Source organism: Gossypium raimondii, chromosome 6 (genome assembly GCF_025698545.1).
Source record: "Gossypium raimondii isolate GPD5lz chromosome 6, ASM2569854v1, whole genome shotgun sequence".
NCBI classification, from domain to species: Eukaryota; Viridiplantae; Streptophyta; class Magnoliopsida; order Malvales; family Malvaceae; genus Gossypium; species Gossypium raimondii.
Window position 1 is genome coordinate 40,684,811 of NC_068570.1, and position 4,605 is coordinate 40,689,415.

At 30.5% G+C, this 4,605-nt stretch overlaps 1 long non-coding RNA gene across 1 annotated transcript; it reads right to left on the reverse strand.

Moving 5' to 3' along the window:
• Window positions 1-884: 884 nt before the first annotated feature.
• On the reverse strand, window positions 885-2,780 carry LOC105771563 (uncharacterized). The gene is made up of 2 exons (XR_001126565.2): window positions 1,261-2,780; window positions 885-1,158 (listed from the first exon to the last, which is right to left on the reverse strand). It is a non-coding gene; the product is annotated as an uncharacterized LOC105771563 (long non-coding RNA).
• Window positions 2,781-4,605: the final 1,825 nt, after the last annotated feature.

Below are 4,605 nucleotides of genomic sequence, written 5' to 3' on the forward strand. Positions count from 1 at the left end.
AAATGAGTTGTCTAAGTTATCTTAAATTGGCATAGAATATACTCCCAAGTGATAAGTAAGTTCCTCTGAAAGGTTCACTTGTATTGTAAGTAAAGATATGTATAATATCTTTTTGGAACTCAGTAAGTACATATGAACTTACTCCGTTACGTTTTCCTTCTTAGGCTTACTGATTGAAGGAAGACTTTGTTAGAAGGACTATGTTAGAGTGTTATTACTACTGTGAGTAGGGGTGTGTGTTCGAATAAATCGAGTCAAATCTAGTGAAATTTTTTTGAGTTAATCGAGTTGACAAGTCCTATTTTATCATCCTAACTCAATTTTAAATATTTCTGAATCAAGTGAAATGGTCGAGTTAAATTAAGGGTCCGTTTGTTTGGCAGTAAAATGTTTTCCGTAAAATGATTTCTAGAAAATGTTTGACTTTTCAGTAAAATGATTTACTGGAAAATATTTTCTGGTGTTTGGATGAATCTGTGTAAAATATTTTCTGCTGATTGGCAGATTTCCTAAAAATATTTTCCAAAAAAATTATTTTTACACATATTAATAAATTTATATTTTAAATTGTTTTTACATATCAAATTGATTTAAAAGTTTACATACATGACAAATACGATAAATTTAACAACTAAATTGTTAAAATGTCATAAAAAAAAGTTAAGAATGTGTTTAAAATTAATACACAAGTACAAATAGACTCTTCCCTCCCGTAATAATTTATATAAAAACTGAGTACCTAGTAAACATGTAAATCCTCACCCCAATCTTCTACAGTAGCTTCCAAAAAGAATATCCAAAGAGAATGTTAAATTGTTTCCCTTAAAATGTTGGAGACCAAATGCAAAATGGTCAACAACTACAAAATAACTAAAGAAGAGAGAAAACAAACAACAAAGTGTATGCATAACTGGAATAGAAGAAAAGAAAGGTTTATATTGTTCAGTCTGCTTCTTGCATTAGGTAACAATATTCAAAATAAATCTACATTTAAGTCATAGTTTCATACACAACGTGACAAATGTAAACGATTACCTATCCCTGTAACCTCAGTTTTTATACACAGATTATAGATGATAGGTTCATATTATTATACTTTATCGTCATGGAACAACCATCTCGTCTCCTTGGGAGACCTGCCATTGCGACAGTTCTTTGCTGCATAATTAGAGAGTGAATTCAGTATTCCACCTTTGAACATATAAGGCCAGATCTTAGGGAGCAAAACAAACAGTCAAATTGCTAATAATTCCAACAAACCTTGGCAGTTGAGCTTGATAACATAGAGAGAATGCTGATGCAGATAGAACTTACAGTCATGGCTGGGGACCAGCTATCATACAGAATATCTGCAAAATAGGATCAATGCAAGATTTTGAATGTTGGGTAGCTAGATAATAGACCACATGCATATCACAAAAGAGAAGTGCAAAATGGATGCTAATGATCAAGCAGCCTTTCCTGTTGTTCTACATTAGACCCTTTACATGGACTCAGAGACAAGTTGCAAAAAAGAAAAAAAATCCAAGTGAAAGTAAAGCACAGTATGTGTGTGAATGTGGACTAATTTCTCTAAAAGATGATTGACATATGTAGTTATTTTGGTTCAATATGGAAGATTTCCTTATGTTCAAGGTTTTCTATTTGATTTTCAAATACTAAGAAGTAGAGGGTTTGGTACACTCTCTTTATTACTAGGAAAGGTACATCTAATGAATAAGTGAGAAAAAAATTAAATTAAAGAGAACTACAATCAAGTAAGCCTTTCTTTTTTTGCACCTATTGCCTTACAAAAAAGATTGCCTAGGTGCACCCAAATGAGGTTCACTCAAAAAGGTCTAAGGCACTTTTGTTGTATAGTGCCAAGGTGCAAGCACACCTAGGAACATGCCTAGACAACACTAACAAAACAATACAAAATAGATTTCTTAATGGCCAGGAAGGTTGCAATTAATCAACACCTAAAGAAAGAACAGTTCACACCAGAGTGCCATATTCAAAGTCTTCATGAAAATTTACCTAATCACCAACACCTTGAGGATCATGTAAAGCCCACAGACACGAAAGACAAACTTTTAAGACGGACCATATTTTACTTTCTTGTGTGATACATACAACATTCTAGATGGTCAAGACTCATTCATGGCTATGATAAGTAAACTGCTCAGAACAAGTACTTCGCTAAACAGTTAGTCGCATTAAATGCAAAAGATGACCAGCCTCTCTTAGACACCTTCCAGTGAATATTTTTCTCCTAATTAATATTTCCATTAGGTGACCGAGCAACCTCTCTTAGACATCTTTCATAACTAGTAATATGCTAGAAAAGAGCATCTCCAAGCATAGGACAGCAACAAAAAAAACTCAAACTCTCTAGTAAGTCACCTCTGGAAGAAAAACATGGGGAGAAACTTATCCTATATCAGTCTAGCAATATAATATGCTAGACATTTCTAAGCAAACCTTAATATACTCTCAGGCTCACAGTTTGACTAGAAAAATGAATGATGGAAATAGCAACATAACACCATAAGTGAATAGTTCCAATATAAATAGATGGCTCAAGAACTACTATGAACAATGATATAAGATGCTATGTCGATTATGTAGTTAGTCTTACATCCAAGAAAAGTGCTAATCATATGAAATACCAATGGAACATTAAATGACCTCTCATTTATGCAGATGTCATTTATTGAAATTTATCATGACAATTTGAATTGTAATTTACAAATACCACATGACTAATGGAAACAATGTAACCATAAAGGAGAGTGGGTGGATTAACTTGCCATTCCATTAATTCTTTCTGGAGTCTATTACATGCGATCTTGCTCAGAGCCTACGAAAAGCATATACTCCAAACAAAAAGAGTAAAAAAAAAATCAAACAAATAGAGAAACAAAAAAGAAAACAAATCAAACAAATTGGCAGACGCAACCTCAACTAGGGAAAATAGATAACATAAAAATTCTTTTAGAAAAAATATAGAAACCTTGCGTGAATGATCGGATGAGCTAGTCATGGCTTCTGCGCAAGCGAACTAGAGAAAAATGAAAAAGAACGGTGCCATCTGCTGTAATTTATAAACTAGGCCCTAAATGTCAATTACTATTGCTCAAGAATTTTGGAGAAAAATGTTAGTAAATCGAAAGAGCCAAAAAATTGATGGCTATCCCCCAAAAAGGCATTGTAATACAGTAAATCGGTTGATCAACGTGGCATGGAGAGGATTGGGCGCTACACTGGATTGCAACTTACCTGGAGGAGAAGATGAAGAACGGAAGAAGGAAAAGGAATGAAGAAAGGAAGAAGGAGAATAAGCCTTACCTGGATGAAGGAGGAACCGGAAAATGTCTTACAAAAATGAAATCCGTAAGATATTTTCCAAAATTAAGGGCTTCTTTTCCCGTGTTTTGTAATTGATTTTAACTGAGGAAAACATTTTCAGCCAAACAAACACTGGAAAAGGCTGAAAAGCTTTTCCGGAAAATGTTTTACTTCTAACAAACAGACCCTAAGGAATTAAACATGTTAAATTAAAATCTTGTAACAGTACAACTAATTCCATGTTAGAGCACATAAATTTGAAACCATATATATTTGAAAACTTTTTCAAAGCAAAATAATAAAAAAAATACTTTAGTATGATAAACTTGAATTATTAATTAACTTATTTAGGTCCCAAAATTATTATTCTAGAATTTTTAATTTCTTTATATATTTTTAGAATTTTTAAAAAAATATAAATTTTGGAATTTTATAAAGATTTTAATTTTAAAATTATTTTAAATTTAAAATTATTTTGACTTTTGAAAATTATTTTATTTTATTGTAATTTTGTTGAGAAATAGACCAATTTGCTTATTTTTAACTTGATAGAGGTTTAAAGGGTATTTACACCAATATGTTATTCGAATTGTAAAATTCAACTTGATTCGAACTCGAAACTCGAATTACTTATTTAGGTTTACTCAAATGACTCAAATAACTCGATTCGATTAACTCAAAATTCAAAATATTTTTTGATTGTTTTTAATCGAATCAAGTTTTGCTCACCCTTAACTGTGAGCTGACTGTTTTGTGATGTATTATGCATGACTCTTGGAGGTGGCATACAAATGTATTTTGGAAATGAACTCTATAAAGAACTTCTATTTTGATAAAATTCTGTTTTTAAGAGATTTTTATTAAGTATTAATGTCCGGATTTGAATTATTGCATTATGTTTAATGAAGTTATTATATTTGAACTTATAGGCTTGAACGTTATTTCAAATTATTAATGATTTCATTTAAATTTGAGTGGAACCGCAACTATCATCATTTATATGTATAACTTTATAATAATTTTATAAAGCTTTTATCAAATTATATTTGTATCACTTGAGAGTTTATTTACATATTTAAAGGATTTCACAAATTATATAATTATTTTAGGTTTTGATTTCTAAATTTATTGCATTTCATTTGAATATATTTCTAAATTTATTTGCATAAATATTAAAATATTGTAATTATTTAAAGTAATTATAAGATAAATTTATTTATAATTAATAGTTGAAATACCAAGTAAGGTGGGGTGTAAAATTGATTATAATTTTAA